At 34.1% G+C, this 19615-nt stretch overlaps 1 protein-coding gene across 6 annotated transcripts in view; it reads left to right on the top strand.

The window, feature by feature from the left end:
- Gulp1 (GULP PTB domain containing engulfment adaptor 1) overlaps positions 1-19615 on the top strand; it is a 271076-nt gene that overhangs the window by 16179 nt on the left and 235282 nt on the right. The window contains exon 1 of one of the 6 annotated variants that reach the window (XM_076866248.2): positions 17519-17574. The exons of the other annotated variants lie outside the window; for them this stretch is intronic. The gene's annotated coding sequence lies outside the window, so the exon portion shown is untranslated. Of the gene's footprint in view, positions 1-17518; positions 17575-19615 lie in introns of those variants that run through there. 6 annotated transcript variants of the gene reach the window in all.

Raw genomic sequence — 19615 nt, 5'->3', positions numbered from 1 at the left:
AGGTTCGATTCTCAGCACCACATAAAAATAAAGGCATTGTGTTGTGTCCATTTATACCTAAAAATAAATAAATAAATATTAAAAAAAAACCAAATAGTACTTTATATGTCTAGGCAAGAGAAGGTAGACAGTGCAGTTTACAGTGATGGCAACGAGAAAAGAGCTTATTCCAGTGATATTTAGGAGAAAAGAATTATGTGTTCTTTGTTTATCTGCTAGTAATTGTGGGAGGCAGGTGGGAGAATAGTATTAAAGTTTATATTCTAAAGTTTCCCGTTTGGAAGCCTATTTGTATCATTTGTTAACAAAATAAATCCCAGTAGAATTACTGAAGGAAAAGAATGATTTTAAACCTGAGAACATCTTGATTTGCCTATGGATCTTTCTGTTCTAGCTGATCAATAGGCATTGGATATATAGGTCTATAGCTAAAAAATTTGACCAGGTGTAGTGCATATGTGGTGCATATGTGAGTATGGGTATGACTTTGTACGTATATGAAGGTTTTAACTTTCAGTTTACAAATATGAGTTTTTGATTTAGAGAATAATAAAAGTAATGGCTTACTGTAGAAAGAAAGTCTACAACTGAGGTCAGAAGTAGGAAAAGCAAATCCTATGGGTAACACTGGGAGAAATGAACAGTGAGGAAGAAGAAAATGCAGGAGGATGTGATGTCGTTTGAAGCTAACAAAAAAGAGTCTTATGACAAGGAATGGGGGATCAAAATTGTTAAATAGTGTAGGAAGGTAAAATATAAAATATAAAAAAATAACAAAGAAAAGAAGAAAAAATGAGTCTATTATGCCTACATGAAAGTCATGGGTGACTGCTTAAAGAAAACAATTTGCGGGTAATTGTGTGTATGGTGAATTGTGCATGTGCATGAGTATTTGAAACAACACTGAAAACAAGTCTTTCATGGCATAACTTTGTATGGAAAAGGAGACATACTATGGAAACTGAAAAGGAATGTGCTATACTACCAGAGGGGTTTTTCAATATGAAAGAGACTTCTTTATGCTTACAGCACATTTGGCAAATAAAATGCCTTTAGGGATCAGCAAGTACACATATAGAATAAACATGTTATGCTGGCTGGTGGGCCCTATGGTGAATTCAAGGGTGCCTACCCTTTGAAGTGGGGGGCCTTTCCTTAGTTTCATCTACCTTTAGGTAAGTGAGAATGTGGACCTACTTGTCACACAGGCCACTGTGGAGAAAAAGAAACAATGTAAAGTAGGATGGCATATGAGAATTCTAAACAATGTTGAGGGGCTAGTTTCCTAAGTGAACACAATGAGAGAGGAATGAAACATTGGTAAGGGGAGAGGAGGAGGCTTAGAAATGGAGAGAGTCTGTGTTCAGAATATTTGATGTCAGAGGTAATTGTTCCAAGTGAGAAGAGCAATGGATGATTTGCCTGAAGAATGTAATAGAGGAAGATGACTGGGTATATAGAGTTGAGAAACTGAGAGGTCAGTGTGCTGGATAAATGTTTCACCTGGGTTTTGGAAATCAGTCCTACTTAAGACTCTTCAATTAAACTCTAAATGTCAACATTTGTAGTGTTAATAATAGGAACAGGCACCACAAAGATGTATAAGTTTGGGAGCATGAAGGATTGCATCCTAGGGATGGAGCTGTTAGAAGGCAAATACTTGCTTCTTTATAAAGGAGTATCACGGATATGGGCTGATGGAAAGCTGAGCAGTAAAGAACACAGGGGACTTGGCATCATGACCACATATGACCAGCAGGTTTGTGGGCACCTGTGGTGTTGTTTCTTTGTGTATCTTGTTGACTTAGTGAGCTCAAGATGCCATAACAAGGTATCATAGGCTGGGTGGCATAAGCAACAGAAGTTTATTTTCTTAGAGAATGGAAGTCCAAAATCAGGGTACCAGTGTGGGGTTCTATGAGGTCTTTCCCTGTCTTGCTGACTTCTCTGTGTCTTCATGTGGCAGCAAAGATACATGGGGTGAGAAGGCAAGCTATCTTGTGTCTCTTCTTATAAGTGCACCTTAATCCCACTATTAGGGTCCTCTTATGACCTCTTCTAAACCTAATTGCTTTCTAAAGGCCTCACATCCAAATGCCATCACAGAGTTGGGCTGGGGCTCAAAAATATGAATTTGAAGGGTCTACAACACTTAGAAATACATTGAGTTCACTGTGGGAGAATGATGAGATTCTATTTATTATACAAGTAAGTTTATTGATAGCAGATATTCATGTTCCTATTACGTGCTGTGACCATATTTATTTACTATAGAGTACAAAACTGGCACTTCATATTTTAGAATATTTAATATCTCAAATATGTGTTTATGTATATCATTATAGTTCTGTATGATCAATATAAAACCTAAGGTTGTACCAGAAAAAGCTTGAACTTTGCTTTCTTCATAGATAGGACTTACCATTTACAAATTGAGTGCCCTTTGGCAGGTAAATCAATTGTATGCTTCTTCTCTTTCTTAACCTGTAACATAGCACAGCTAAAAACTACATGCAAGATTCTTGAGGGATTAAAAACATCATATCTAATACATATAGCATAGTGGCTGGCATTTTGAAGGTGGTCAAAAAATGGTAGCTGGTTTTATTATATGAAGTATAATTTTCATAATTATATTTAAATATATACTGTTTCCCTTATGATTAAAATATGCTTTTTTATCAAAATGACTTTCTGATGATAAATACAAGTGGAACAACTTCAATATACTAATCTAGATTATTTGTTATTTATATAAGATAAAAAATTAGAGGGATATAGAATTTTTATCTGTTTTGACCATCTCGATCAAATAAAGTTATACATTTTCAAAAAATATACACACTAGTTTAAAACATTGCATACATTTAACTGGTATGGGAATTGAACCACTGAGCCATATCCCCAGCCCCTTTTAAAAATTTTCATTTTGAGACAGGGTTGCCGTAGTGGCTGAGGCTGGCTTGGAACTTGCAGTCCCCCTGCCCCAGCCTCATAAGCTGATGGGATTACTGGCATGTGCCATTGATCTTGTTATAATTTTTTAAAAATAAATTAAATATGGTAGAAAGATTTTTAATATAAAATTATTAATATAAATCAAAGTAAGAAACCCTATTTTTAAAATTATGTAGGAGAAAACTTTTAAGTTTTTTACATATATGAATCTACACTTTTTTCTCAGTTATATACTGTTGAAACACATTTAAGAATACTGAAGTTTAGCATAAGGAAAAAAAAAGTTAGTCTTCCTGGCTGTTTTGATGACACTTATGTTTTTCAATTGTAATTGTGATCATGTGCTACACACTTGTTTGTCATTGGATTTCTCTTTTTTTTCACATAATATGCCATGATGTTCAGCTGTAGATTTAGGTCTGTGTACTGGTATGAGGGCAGGAAGAACTTGAGAGCAGAATTCTGTGTATTTCATGATTTCAAATTCATGGTGCAATTAAAAATACGTGTGGAATGTTGTGGATTGATTGAATCTACACAGAAAATTAGTAACCAGAGAGACATAAATCATTTGGCTATGGCTTCTGTCAAAACCATGAGCCAGGTGATTTTTCACCAGTAGACAGCTGATTGTCTGAGCCCCCAGAAAAGATGAGTATATTATAAACTGGGTGTCACCTGTGCCCGTTGTGACCCTTTGCTTTTTGTCAATCATAGTCCTCTCAAGATTTGGTTTATTTTCCATCCAAGATCTGGGTGCATGATTACCAGAGGCCTAAAATATAGATTCTTTAGGTCATTATTTCCTGTTTGCATGCATTAGCATCCACATGTGTGTGGACTCAGCTAATTTTGATTATGGGAAAAAGCTGTATTTGAGTTCATTCCTGACATCCAAATAGACATTAAAGTAAATTAGACCTCATGGACACAATTTTTGTTTTAGGTTTGGTATTTAAAATGCATTATTTCCATCAAGGGCTCAGGGAAAACTGCATTTTTGTATTGTATATTTGCACAGGAAAACTATTTATCAGAAAAGTCTTTAATACACTAATTCTCATTATTATAATGAAAACCTTGCACAAATTAGTTTCTATCCTCTAAAATTTTTAAAACAAATCCTCCCTGGTTAAAATTTGAAAATATGTTGTCAGAAAGAGAGGGGAGGAGGGGGAGAGAGGGGGGGGGGAGAGAGAAACACATTTACAAAGTGGAAAGCCACTGGAAGTTTGTTTTACTTTTTTTTTTTTTTTTTTTTATCTACCCCGTATATCTTATGTACTAAATTTTTGCAAGAAAAGATGAAGTGAAGCTTGTGGTCTGCAGGATGTTACAGAATGCCCAATTGAAGACTGAGATACTGATCAACCCAGGCCCCTTAGCAAATGTTCCCATGGTGAGAAGTCTTGCACCCTGCTCCATCACTGACCCTGTAAGGGATCTTTGCTTAGGAAATTCAGAGATACTCAGCCTCTTCAGAATTGTTTTCTTAAATGTGAAATGAAGATAATGATATGAATTTTGTATGCATTGCTGGGAAGTATAAAAGCTAGCATATACAGTGACATCCATAAATTTTCATGTAGTTGTCCCTCATGTGTGCCCTCTCTTGGCCTCAAGGTTATTAGAGTTCATGCTGTCTCTGTTGTATTTGGGAGGCATGTAGCATCAGATTTCCTCGAGTCCTTCCTTTATTAGACCACATGAAGTTTCTGAAAATCATCAAAGAGTTAATGTTTCTATCCTTACACTGTTGTTTTTGAAATTGTTCCTCTTCACAGTCTGAATCCAGTGGTATTTTTCTTTTCAATACTGTTTTTTTTTTTTTTTGAAATATGTAACATCACCAAGGGCTCTGTGTTAAGAGGAAATCTTTGTTATCTTGAAATTCCTTGTCAATACAAGAAAGAAAGCTTCTGACAATGAATCAAGATTGATTATGCATCAATGATGCCCTGTTACTGAATCTATTTGGAGAAGAGCTGAACAGCTGTGTGTCATCACGGCTGCTGTAGAAGAGTGTCCCATAGCTTATCTGTTGCTTGAGTCGTTGCATAGAAAAGATGTACAAATTCCAACTCGAATAATTGAAGTTTAAATGGGTAATTAAACTTTATTCTTATATACCAGCTACTGCACTATATTCCAAAGTACCCTTAATGGGAGAGAAACATGGATAGACATGCTTAATCTGCCTGTTGAACGTGGGGTTCCTTTGAAATATTAAATTCATGGCCCTTTATTCCATGAAGTTTGTTTTAAAGTCAAATTGTTATATTTTCATTATAATACAGCAATGTCAGTCTTCTAGGACAATTAAGTATTAATCCTGCCACTTCACATACTCCTCAGCTTGATGTTGTATTTCCCTAAGTGGACTTGTGCCTCTGTTAAGAGTTCTCTGGCTGTGACCTGTAGGGACCAATCAAGATTTTTAAGCAGCGTAAGAGCAAAATAAAAGGAGAAAATTTGCCATTACAAAACCTTTGGGAAAGACAGAGGGAAGACTTATCGGAATAAAGTCATAGATCTAAGGAAGGAAATATTAAAATAATGCGTATTAGAGATGAGGAAGACCTGAATTTAAGAAGATCGATTTAAGAGATATCAATGAGATGGAAGAAAAATGAATTGGTGTAATGTTTAATTTTTAGAACTTGTTGGTTGATTGGATGCTTGTATTTCAAGGACAAGAAATGGGGAGGATTATATGTTGAGTATAGACCTAGGATGGACTAGATTATGTTAAAACTCACCAAGACATTAAGATGGAGAACATAATTAAAAGGAAAAGCTAAGGATTTTTGAGTTTGAAATGTTTGGGGAACACTCAGGGGAAGATGCCCTATGATATGCCTTTTGGAAACAGAGGGAGCTCCTGGGATGGAGATGAAGATCTAGGAGTAATCAAAAAGGAGGTGATTGTTAGTGCCATGAGTTCAGATCCTCTAGAACACTGGTATGTAAGGGGAAATGGAATCTTAGAAGCCAGCAATATACACCGAGAGGAAAATCCAAACCAAAAGTTTCTATGTCAAATGGACATCTTGCCCTTCTTAGGATGAGGTAATCAAAATCTATGTTATTGCTATTTAACAGGGAATGGAAAAGATAAGACTGACTTGAAAAATATTTTGAAAGAACCATTCTGTGTTAAAGACCAAATTGCACCTAATATTCATCAAATATTTCTAGAATGGACTGGTTCAGCTGGCCAGAGCTTCATGTTCATGTTTTGGTTGTGGTTTTCCATGTTTACACAGCTCTGTTTCAGAAAATGAATACATATTTCATAGGCTTAGTAAAATGAACTTCAGTCCTTGGTCAAATGATGAGAAATTATAGGTTTCCCTCTGTTGAGGTTTCAATGTGGTGTCTGTCCCCCAAAAGCTCACGTGTCAGACAATGCAAGAAAGTTTGGAGAAGACATGATTGGGTTCTAGCCTTAACCTAATCAGTGAATTGATCCTTGATGGGATTCACTGAGTGATAATTAGAGGCAGATGGGGTGTGGCTGGAGGAAGTGGTTCACTGGGGGTGTGGCTATTGAGTATATATTTTGTATCTGGAGTGTGGAGTCTCTCTCTCTGCTTTCTGATTATCATGTGAGCTGCTTCTCTCTGCCACATTCTTCTGCCATGATGTTCAGCCTCACCTTGTGTCCTAAGAAATAGAGCCTGCTGTCTGTGGACTGAGACCTCTGAAACCATGAGCCCTCATATAAACTTTTCCTCCTCTACAATTGTGCTGATTGGCTCTTTTAGTCACAGCTGTGAAAGAGCTGAGTGAAACATTCTCTGTTATGCCTGATTTTCCAAGGCAATATCTGCATTGTTTCTACATAACTCGTTTTAAAGGTAAAAAAAAAAAACCTGTGTTGTGGAGTTGCCTCTTTCTGTTTGTGACCTCAGGTTGAGGGTTGCTGATCCTGATACCATTATGAATTTGACCAATCATTAAAAATAAGTAGAAATCCCTAGAACTAAATATGACAAGCATTATTTAATATAAAGTTATAGTAATAGTTTTAGAAAAATGTCATTATTTTACAATGAAAATTATTAATATATAATTTTAGTTTATTAAAAGCGTTATACATTATAAATATATACACATTTGTGTGGTTTATTCATTTATTAATCCATGCATATCTTAAGTGTGGTTGATGTTAAACATTTTTTTTCTTAAACTTTCTTTTGACTTAATATTTCTAATAGAAAAGTGAGCATTGAGGGAAATACAGCACTCATGTAGATGTCTAAGTCCACTTGTGTTGATGTCTTCTCAGACAGCTCCTTCAATGTTATTCAAAATTAACATACCTAGATTTGTTATTGTGTTTCTGTCAAGGCATGTCTTTGCTTTTCTTTAAGAAACAAGGACTTTAAAGTATAGCTAAGGCTTTTTTTTTCTTTTAAATTTTCATAGCAAGGAACATGAAACAGAAGAAATGCATATGAAAGAATCATTATAAATTAATTTGATAAAATATCATTTCTGGATTTAGTGCTAACATGACGTCTTCCAGCATTTTCTGGAAAGTTGTTTTTAGTGCATTTTTAGTTATGGACTTTCTTGAATCTTCTGTGTTGTTCTTGCCACCCAACTTGATAACCTTCATCAGGACACTTCATCTGTCTATATAAAATGGTATTGGGGATAGATGAAGAAACCTCTGAACAAGAATCCCTCAATAAACTAGCATAGTAAAGTAGGAGAATATCTTTGTTCTTGAGAATCATTAATTTTTACCTTGAAATATTAGAGTCAAACTTTTTCCTGTATAGTTTTTCTCCAGTTGTTATTCTGTGCATGTGTGGGGAGCATGTCCTATATCTTTTCTAAAAAAACTATTTGTTTTTTAGTTGTAGTTGAACACAATACCTTTATTTTTATGTGGTATTAAGGAATGAACCCAGGACCTTGCAGGTGCTAGGAGAGCACTCTACTGCTGAGCCACAACCCCAGCTAAGCATGCCCTATATCTTTATTCTCTTCCTCTCTATTTGTCATGACTTATTAAGTTTTCTGCATATTCTACAACCTCTTCCTGCCTCTCTCTGGTTGTTGCCACAAGATAAGATAATATACTCCAATAAAACTTAGTTTGTAGAACATCCAACATCTTTGTAAATCATTTTATCTGGAGTTTCTGTTTGTTTTTTGAAAAACTGTAGAACATTATTCAAATTTTACCATAAATGATTGAAATAGTTAATACTTCTTGAGTGTTTGCAATGTCTCAGGGCCTTTATCAGCACTTTTTCCAGCCCCAGTGCTTTTTCCATGTATTAAGTCATTTAAACCCTCCCAACAAACCTATGAGCTATTTTATTATCTCTTTTCTTCACAAAAGGTTTTGGGGCACAGAAAGTAGTTTACACTGTGTTTGGTTGCCAGTCCCATTTAACCTTCTTTAGTACTTAAATGCCCTCATGCTATTGTTTCAGATTTTTAGTGTTTTTTTTTTTTTTTTAATCTTCTTTCCCGCAGTACTCAGCATACCAGTTGGTGTGAACATTTGAGTGTGCAAGGGTTCTTGGGTCAATGAATGAACAAATATGCATGTAAGAAACACTACCAATAAGAAGCAAGATGTGAATAAACTTCTATGGAAGATAATAAGAAAAAAGTTGTACTGATACTGATTACCATTTAGGGGAAAATGTAGATAAACTGCCACAACATAAGATTCACTGTTTGAAAAAAAAAAAAAAAGAAAGAAATCCTTTGTACTGCTCTTAATTGAAAATATACCTCTCCTTTTAATTTGTGTGCCAGATACAACGGAGGGAGGGAGAAATAATCTTTTACAACTTCAATTTTTGTTTTTTAAATGCAGATAAAACAGGCTTGCGGATTTAGTGGCAAGAAACTTCTAGTATAATGAAAGAACTATAAGTTGTCTAGCTAGCAGCCAGCTTCTCTGTGACCTTTGACACTTTTTGGCTTTTTGTCCAATAGGTTTTTTCTTTTTGTTTTTCAACAAAATTTTAATACTAAAATTGCAGCACTCACTGCAGCAGGTTTTTTCCATTTTAGTGTCCTGTGTCCTGCTTTATGTCACTTCTCTACACAAAATCTTCCTATGGCTCATTTTACAGAGAAGCAATAATTACCTAGAAAGTCCCACATGGTGACTTCAGTGAACACAGTCCATGTACTGCCCTGAGTGCACATCCCCAGTGGTACATGTAGCTGATTTCTTTGTCTTTTGCTCTTTCCCCAGAAATCACCACCATATTTAAAATCATACCACCATCTATTCTGTGTCAGTTTTCTCAGTGGTGCTCATCATCTAATGTACTAAGCAACCAACGTAATTATTTATTATGCTTTTATGTCTTGCCCACTAGGATGGAAGACACACAGATCAGGAATTTGTTTTTTCCTAGGGACCCAAGACCTAAACAGTGCCTGATACAACAGGAATTCACATATTTGGTGAGTAAATGAAGAAACAAAGACTTTAAGATCTGGTTTAGAATGATACCTCAACCAAGATGCTTGTTTTAAAACAATGCTGTGGGAAGAGCTGTTTGAATTATGCAGATGTCAGATAACAAATTGGGATAGGGGCACACCTGTACATTGTAGTTCATTACCTAAGTGCCAATACTTGGAAAAAATCAAGTTTTCAGGTCAGAGACACTAGCAGAAAATAAAGCAAGCTCTGCAGCGTGACCTGCAGTGGCCTTGCATGACTGGCACAATATATTTTATATATTGATAACCTCTCTACCTTATCTCATTTCCTATGAAGGCATGATATAAGTTTTCATTGCCTGTTTTTTTTTTTTCCCTATAGTTATTTAGGATGATGCATATATATAGACTTAGGTAAGGGCTTCATTCCTAAGAACATGGTCTTTTTCAGACTGAAGTGGAATTATCTGCTTAATGAAATAAAAAAAAAATTCATTTAAAAATATTTTGGAAGTAAAATGCTGTTGATATAATCTAGTCAGGGGGTCTTTTGATGATTTGGGGAGCAAATTCTATGAATTGGTGATAGCTGAAAGAAACATATTTAGCATAACTTACTAATAATTTGTTTTACATGTTTTGTCTGTTGAAAAAACAAATTCCTGATCTGTGTGTCTTCCATTCTAGTGGGCAAATAAGTTGCTTAGACTTATTTTTTTCTATCGCTTACATTTTTTATTTCAAGCTTATTTTTCCACATTAGGGTGCGGCCTGTCAAAATGTTTTTTGTGCTGAAAAATGCCACTTGTTATTCCAGTATGAGAAGGAGTAAACATGTTTTTGATTCATTTGTTGGTATCATATTAATAGATAACACTCCTTGGAAAGTTGGGAAGGACACAGATTTTATTTAAAATATGTAGTACTATATGCCTAATCATATGAGTATATGACTTAAGCGCACATAACAATGTGTGTATTCACCATATATTTAACATATGCTATTAACTATATTAATAGGCTTATGCTATTCTTTTCTCTATTGTAGTATGTGCATACTGCATGGAAAATGATACTGGCTGGAACAAGACTTTTTTTCCTAAGAATAAAATTAATTCTGTTCGGGCATTGAGTTTATGATTGAGCTTTTTCATTTCTAGTTTTTCATTGTTCATTTTTTATACCTTGGCAAGCTAATCTTTAGTATCAGCCAGAATTTTACTTGGCTGTTTATTGCAAATTACCTTAATTGATGAGTGAGAAAATTTTATGATACCTGCCTAATTTTAGTTGGGTGAAATAACTGAATTTCTTCTAGTTTTTTTTTTTTGTCCTCTAAATGACATGATAATAAATGAAGAAAATCAATTAACATCTACCAAAGTGTAATTATTTCTTATCAGAATTTTTAAAAAAGCAAAATTGAAAAATTCAAATAATTAATTGTTCATTGACTATTTCTATATATGTTACATATGAATATATGTGAATTAGAGTAATTCACATGAAAGTTGTAAACATGTATGGAATTTGTTTTAGAGTTTGTGTAAATATTTCATAAATGTTAGGATAATTTCTAAGCTCTTCACAATGTCCTAAATGTCTTAATATATTAGTTGATTAATCTTCAGACAGGCATCAAAATAAGTGTCAATAAAATTCCTAGTCATAGCAATGATTGCAGATATAATTCATTTGTTCTTTTCTTTTGGTAAACTCCATGTATAAAAATACAGTTCAGTATTTAATTTAACACGTGAGTGATATTTATTTTGTATAAAAATTGATCTATGAAGTAAATTCTATAAGATTTCATTATCTAGCATGATTCATCTTGGGAATATGACTAAAGCTATTATTGCAATATTTAAACAATTTTTATCTCATAAAACCAGATATTTGTATTATATGTTAATAGGCTATAGCAGAATTTTTGCATTCTGCTTTTGGAAAAACCTATACTTTGCAAAAATCAAAGTTATTACACATGAATACATTCCCATTATAAAGTTTTAGTCACTTATAAGTCAGAGCAAATATGAATGTTTTTCTTCATGACTCCCTTTCACCCAGGCTTTTTAGAGATAACCAGTGTTAATAGTTTAGTATGCATTTCCCAACACAAAATTCTAACTATTTCCAAACATGGAAAACAATAAATTTGGTTTTTAAAAAGTTAAAAATGGGGTCATAATGCATATTCTTTTATCTTGTGTTGGAGGAGATCAACATTCTTTGGAATTAAAGAGATTTGCTTGTACAACTGAAGATCATTCTTTTTTATTGGGTCAAATCTACCCAAGTAGTTACTACTGCTGCCCAGAGTTGGTCTCCCTACTTAACTCTAGTATTTTCTTTGCACAGAACTTCTGAGGAATGGGAAATGTGTCCACAAGAGTGTAAAATAATTGTGTAAAATCAGGTTGTTTATCAAGCCAGAAATGTAGCTTAAAAAAAATTAGAAATCAGTTTTCTTTGATAGATGTTTGCAAACTTTGCCCACATACGTTTTGTGTGTTTGTATAGGATGACCTGGTATTGTATTTCTCATATTAACTATAGAGCAAATACTTAATATCATTTAGATTTTTCTTTTATTGATTCTGATCTCTTTTTTATCTTGTCCTCCATATTATTTGACTTACTGTACCCTTCCTTTTTTTTTTTTTTCCTGTCTTCAAGCCTCACATTTTCCATATGTTTTGTGGTGTGAGTTTAGCCCAGGTTTTCTCATCATCAGCAGTATCCACATTTTGGACCAGCTGATTCTTTGTTGTTGAGGGAGATGTCCTGTGCATTGAAGGGTGTTTTGTAACACCCACTAAATGCCAGCACAATGTCCCCAGTTGTGACCATGAAAAAATAGGCAGCTATCTGTGAACCAGTTCATAACATGTTTTGAAGTGTGATTAACCTTGTCATTAAGTACATTATTAAGCCTTCAATCCACATATATATATGACATAGACTTAGAAACATATTTGCTGATTAAGTCTTATCCTTTATGAATATCTATAACTCAAAATTGCAAAAATCAAATCCTTTTCCTTATGTCTTGATAGAAGTTCATTCATTACTTTATCTTGTGGTCATTTAAAAAAAAATACATGTGTTTAGACCAATGCAAAGAAGCATGTAAACATGTTTTTCATTTGTTAAAAAACAAAAGAAGTGGAACTTCCACAATAGATGCTGCACCATGAAGTCTGATATATAAGGGTTTTTCCCACACATAATACCCCAACATTTACTCTCTAATATCTGGATGTGAGTAATCTTCAATTTAAATGGAAATCACATAAACTAAAATTTTAATATTTTATCTAAAATTTGCAAAATTCAGATTTCTTTCATAAGAAAATTTCTTTAATTATGCAAACCCTCTCTTACTTAGGAAATATTTACTGATAACATTTAATTTTGAAATATAAAATTTTGGCATTCTTCTCCCCAAGTAAACTACTAACAACAATACTGTCCTTCACAATGAAATTTAGGCTACTTAAAAAAATGTTTCCTGTATTTTTATACTTAATGTTCTTATTTCCGTCCTTAGTATATATTCATGTTTAATGAATTTCCTGTTGACTTTAAAAGAAATTTCTATTATGGACTATTTTAAAAGAATTACCTATCCGAGCTTTCCCCACCATGTAGTTAAATCACTTCCTTTTCAGAACTAACATGCAACTCTGTTTGATGTGAAATCTGAATGCAAAACTCAAGTGTTGCATTCATTTTAATATGTTGATTTACTCTGTTCTCAGCACACTAATACTTAATTATATAATTTCTAATTTTCTTTCTTAATTTTTATTTTAACTAATTAAGCCTGTTTCCAAAAATTTGAAAAATGGCAAATCCAATGCAAAGATGAAGTGCCTTTTTTGTTTTCAAATCAATGTAAACTATGTTCCAGATATCAATATTATATTTAATACTAATTCTAGCTAAAGTAATAGATCTAATTTACTGTAAACTGGAGAGCAAGAAAAAAAAATTACTAAAATGTAATGTTTTGATAACATCAAACCACTAAGTTTACTGATACTAAAACCTATGTGTCATATCATGTTAAAGGGTTTTTTATGTTTAGTTTTTCTTGCATCATAGAAAATATCTGAGTGTTACTTGTACAGATTGTGATATTCAAGTAAACATTTTTAAAGCTTATATATATTTAAGGGAGAAATATGTCATGGTCTTGTATTTTGTTTTTGAATACCCTTTAAAGTGAACAGTAAAGGAAAAAAGGTGATAGAGTTAAAAGGTTATTTAGGAATCACAATCATATAAAGTACTGTCTTCCACTGCATTGAAGAACAAATTTGTGCATTATAAAACTGATTTGCAGAGGCTTCAGATTTTAAGTAGGACTTTTCCAGAACGTGACTAAAAGTTATTCTGCTTCATTATTTTCAAATTTTATACACAGTGATCTCTATACAATATCAATCATCCTAGACGGTAACAGTATAATAAGTGATGGCTTAGAACTCTTTTTTTGGGATGGGGAGGAGTTTGGCATTGGCTATTGGGTGGGATTCTGGAGGAAGTGACATTGTGACCTCTGCATTCTGCTCAATTCTTATGGCATAAACTTCAGTCATAGCTTACTTAAAGGAGAGAGTTGTAGCTGATTATAGCTTGTTTAATTCTTGATCTCCTCAGGAATGCCATTATAAGCAGTTTGTAACATGTGTCTGGGGATAATATTCCGGGTGCTTTATGATAATCCAAATTCAAAGCTATTCTTTTACCTGGTATTTCTGTAGCTATTGCTCAGTTTCTCACAGCAATGCAATCCTTTGTTATTTCAGCTGCTTCATGGAGGTTTATTCTGGAAATGCATATGGACTAAAGTTTCTTAGGCTACCCTCACTTAGTTCTTTGTAGTAAAGGTCACATTTATTTAAAATTGTAGACTTTATGGCTGAGAGGTACCTTAGAGCCTGCCAATTTCCATTCCCACTACTTCCCTGGCCCTCGTTTTGGCCTTCAATACCTCTTGTCTGGTTACTTGAAATTCTTTCTTGACTTTTCTCCCAGCTTTTGCTGTGCTCTCACTCTCATTCATTGCCTCTCTGGTGGTGTTTCATCCTGGCCCAAAGCCTTCAGGATCCCACCTTCTGTAGAGACTCCTTAATCCCGACTCCCTGTTCCCTTCACCATTTGCCCTGTCCTTGTGTTTGCATGACTCTGGCACTCTACACCAACTGGGTCATTGTACCCTTACAAGATTTTACCTTTGCTTTTGCTGTTTTCTCTTTTGCTGTTTTTCATAAACTAATATGAATTCATTTGTAAGTGGCTGCGCTCCCTTCCAAGTTCAACTTCCATTTGCCTCTCCCCTTAATTAAGCTTGTCTTTTAATCTACAAACAAGTGTAATATCTCACTTTTTTCCTGAATCACTGTTGTGTTTCTTATGATTTTATTTTGCATTTTATGGCCAGATGGCCGTCTTAGCTTAGAGGAAGTCTTGTGCTATAAAGTCAGGTATATCGGCTTTCTGATCTGTTCCTTTGTCCCAAACAGGACCAACGTCCTGGTATGAATTCTTTCCTATTCAGGAGACTTCAGTACTCACGTTGGAAAGTTGCAGTTGGAAAAAACTAATTTTTGGAAAGATGAATAACTGCTTTTTTATGAAAGAATGTTATTTTAATATTTATTCAAACAATATCCTGAAGAATCTCGATGTTTTTTCCACCTGCAGAGAAATCACTTCCTTCTCAAAATCCCTACTCCTTTAAGGAGTTTGTGTGTGGGAATTGCAGGAAAATGTATCACTGAAGAGAAATCTGAAGATCCTGTGTGTGTGTGTGCGTGTGCGTGTGTGTGTGTGTGTGTGTGTGTGCGCGCGCGCACACCTGCACATGTGCATGTGTGTACAAAGTTGGGGGAAGAAGAAGGCTGCTTGGGCTGGGGATGTGGCTCAAGTGGTAGCGCGCTCACCTGGCATGCGTGCGGCCAGGGTTCCATCCTCAGCACCACATACAAAGCAAAGATGTTGTGTCCGCCAATAACTAAAAAATAAATAAATAAATAAATATTAAAATTCTCTCTCTCTCACTCCCTCTCTCACTCTCTCTTTAAAAAAAAAAAAAAGAAGGCTGCTTTTACTCTCACTAATATCTTATTTTTTAAAGTTTGTACTCACTAACTAGTCATTTAGGGTTATCTGGGGTCACTCCTGATTCCTAACATGGGTTTCTAATTTTTAAGGGGGAAATTGCTCTAATGACATGGGAAAATTGTCAGGCATCCCAGTCTCTTTCTTTCCTGTGACATACCTTCTATGCAGAAAGTTACCAGACAGGAAAAACAAAAACAAAAATAGACTCTGCTAAAGCATTTATAATAATTGAGTCATAAAATTATGCTTTTGAAAATAATAATGTTACTTTTATATCTTTCCTGTCTTTTCAGTAGAACTTTGTAACAAGCATAGCATCACAAAATTTAGTGCCAGGTATATTTATCTTAAATTTAGTCTAAAGAACCAATGACAGAAATAGAAAAATAAGGATTTAATTTTAAGACAACCTTTAGGAAGGCCCTCAGTCTGGACCCTCATGTTACAATGGCTCAGGGTGTGTCTGGGATGATGCTCAGCATTTTTTTTTTTTTTTTTTTTTTTTTTTTTTTTTTTTGCATTTACGCAGGACTAAATGAGTAAATGACTGAATGTTAATATTCTTAATTAAATTTGTAAACGTCTCTGATACCCCTAACTTGTTTTTCAGGGAGCATTCTGAAACCCATCCTTTAATGATAATTGCTTAGTGAACATATAAAGTGCCAACACAATTTTCAGGGCTTTCTCTTTGAGATGAATTCAAATGACACATGAGAATTTTTCTCTTCCTCATAGATGCCGAAGTCAAACTTTTAGCACATTGAATACAGTGAGTTAAGAACTCTTAGGTTTATAATTGAGCTTAATTATTTCAGCAATTTAAAATTTGATTTCTTTTAGAAAGGTTGACCTATTTTTAAACTACTGAAATCTGCAGCAAGTGTGTAGATACTAAACAACACTATTGCATGGAGAAATTTTTATTAATCTATATTTCCCAAAACTCACTGCAGACATTTGGACATCTTTATAAAATATTGAAGCATGTTCTCTAACTTGGCAAAATATGAGGCATTCAAGATGAACTCTAGATAGGGCAGAGAGGTTGGAGGGGAATGGAAGGGGCATGGGGTTAGAAATGATGGTGGAATGTGATGGTCATTATTATCCAAAATACATGTATGAAGACATGAATTGGTGTGAATATACTTTGTATACAACCAGAGATATGAACAATTGTGCTCTATTGGTGTAATAAAAATTGTAATGCATTCTGCTATCATATATAAATAAAAATAATTAAAAAATATGAGGCATTCATATTTGCCAGAAATATATGAGGTCATGGTAGTACTTGGTAGTCCTCTTGGAGAGTGCAATGTAATCCCTGTTTGTATTTTCAGACTGGCACCTGTGAATATAATGGAGTCATTAAAAAGAGAACAAATTATAATTTAGTTATTATTACTTCAAGTCTTATTCATTCTTGTGTTATGTCTGGCTAACTAGAATTATTTTAAGTTTGAGTCTCTTTGTTGTTTTTGTCAGAGATTCATATTTATTCATACGAGTCATATAAAATAAAACCCTCAGTTTTGTAGTCTGACCCAGTATTTTTCATGGACTATAACTAAGATTTTGAGTTTTCCTCCTGAAAAATACAATAGCAATTATTACAGTAAGCTTTCTTGAATTTTAAGGGGACAGAATACTAGAAAGTTTACTTGTTTTTACTTTATTTTATGGAATTTTTTGACAGCTTTTTAAAATAACTTTATTTGGAAATAATTGTAACACTAGCATAAATTTGCTAGTAGGATATTATTTACCTACATTAACCTAATGTTTAGATCTTACCTCATTTACTCTATTATTTTTTTCTCTCAATTGTGTGCATGTGTAAGTAATATATTTTTAATTATGTATGTAGGTATGCATATATGTGTGTATATGTGTGTGTATATGTGTATATTTCCCTCCCATATGAGGGTAGTTTTTTTTTTTTTCCTGGTAAGCTTCCTTATCTTCTTTGTTTCTAGATGTCCATATTTCTGATTTAAGTAAGACATTTTATTTTGAATTGGGTGGTGATAAAAGAACATTCAGGTAAGTTTACTTTTCCATTCTTTGTAATTTTTATCTTAGTGGCAATTATTTGTTAATTTCTAGGACCCCCAAAAAACTTATGTGATGCTGCAGCCAGTATATTCTCAAGCTTCTCTTGGTTCTTTATCCTGTCTACCTTTGAGATATTTTGTCTAAGAAGGTAGGGGATAAACAGAAGCGTGGGGTATGGAGAGAGTGGTAATATCTCACCATAGGGTTAGAGTTGTCTGGAATAGAACCACCAGCTAACCTTGACGCTTGCATGTGGACACCAGTTTTATGCTGAAGATGGATTTTAGTCTGAGAATTGTATACTGCACCCGGCTCAATTCACCACAATCCTTGATTCCGGATCTATGACTAATACTTTTTCTAAGCTAATGCTTTGTTTTCCCACTCCTTTCATTGTGATCTTAGATGCCTTGTTCTGGATGACAAAATAGTGCAGTAGCCATATATGCTCTGTATGATAAAATACAGTTCCAGAAGGGCTGTGTTTTCCTTTTGTAGCAGTTTTCTATCACACTAGAGTGGGCTTTTAATACATGCTGACTGATTTAAAGATGAGACACTCCACTAAACTGTTCTGCTTCATTTTTTGTTAGCCTGTTTCTTAAATCTGTGAAATCAGCAAGGCAGTGTCATAGCTCATCTGAAGAAATTTTTGAGGTTTTCTAAACTTTTGCTGTATGTATTGAGTGCAAATCTAATATGTCATTAAATATACCATCTGTATATTCTTTAAGAGTTTAATGATACTTGAATAAAATGAATGTTTTTTAATTCATGCATGTATTATTAAATGCTCAATACTTTATATTATACTTACTTTTCATTAAAATCTTGAAAAAATAAATGAAATTACTCTTTTTTTATAGATTGAAAACATGAGAGAGATTAAAATAGTTTGCCTTTTAGATAATAAGATCTTCATTATTGCATTGATGTGAGAATGAAGATTTATGACTTAAAAGGTACATTCTGGTACATAGTAGCCCCTAAATAAATGAAAGCCTTATTGGTATTGTTCCTATTATTCTTATCAGCATCTCACCTAGTGAGTGGTATAGATGAGGTTCTGTCCTATCTGAATCTAAAGTCTGTGTTGATTATATTTGATGATTATATTATTTTTGAAATATAGAGTGAATGCTTGATGTAGTTTGATTCATTCTCCTTCTGTAGCAGTGTTCTAAATGATTGCAAAGAAGCCAGATATTAATGACTTTCTGGAGTAAGTTTCTGTCATTGGCTTTAGCTTCCAAGGCAATCCTGTAGTTATTAGGGCTGACACTGTGTTTCATGCTGATGACACTGTTCCTAGAAGCTCTCCAACAGATGGTGGCCTTTGCGTATACTCAGCAGAGTTCCCCTGGCCTGTGCTGCTGATTCAGCAGAATTCAGCCCATAAACAATCTGCCTATGTAAGGCATTAGTGTGCAGTGGAGAGACTTATCTGGAAAACCAGGAAAGGAAAAAAAAAAAAAAAAGATTGTTATTAAAATGGGTGGAGGGCTCTAACTGAACTCTGTTCTCTGTGTGGTACTTTGTGTCAGATTTTAAAACCATATGGGCAAAAAGCTATTTTACTGTAGGGCCAGTTAGCAAATACTCAGTGTCAGGTTCCAGATAAAGCACACATTTATGTTTTGCATTGAGACCATTTTTATCAGAGGGTGTAGTGTTTTACAAGGCCCATGTGAGGGCAAGGTGCCTAGTGTACAGAACATGCAGTTGTTGAATACCCTAAGGAATAATAGGGAGATGATATTCCTGTGCTCACAGAGGACTCTTTGTTTAACAGAAATTTTCATTATTTGGATAGCATTATTTGAACCTAGTAATAGATGAATAAGGTTATACTCTGCTGTTACTATAAAACTTGAAATCATTTATTTGTAACATGTGGGAACTATTTCTTTGGAAGAAAAGAGAGGTATGTTTATTTTTCATGTTTCCATGGATTAGTCAAGAGGATGAAACTTTCAGTGACAGGACTGAGATAGCAGATGAGATTTACTAGAAACTTAATGGACCTTAG

The sequence above is a fragment of the Callospermophilus lateralis genome, chromosome 9 (assembly GCF_048772815.1).
Source record: "Callospermophilus lateralis isolate mCalLat2 chromosome 9, mCalLat2.hap1, whole genome shotgun sequence".
Lineage (NCBI taxonomy): Eukaryota > Metazoa > Chordata > Mammalia > Rodentia > Sciuridae > Callospermophilus > Callospermophilus lateralis.
The sequence above is the reverse complement of the archived record's forward strand: the minus strand, read 5'-3'. Positions and strand labels throughout refer to the sequence as shown.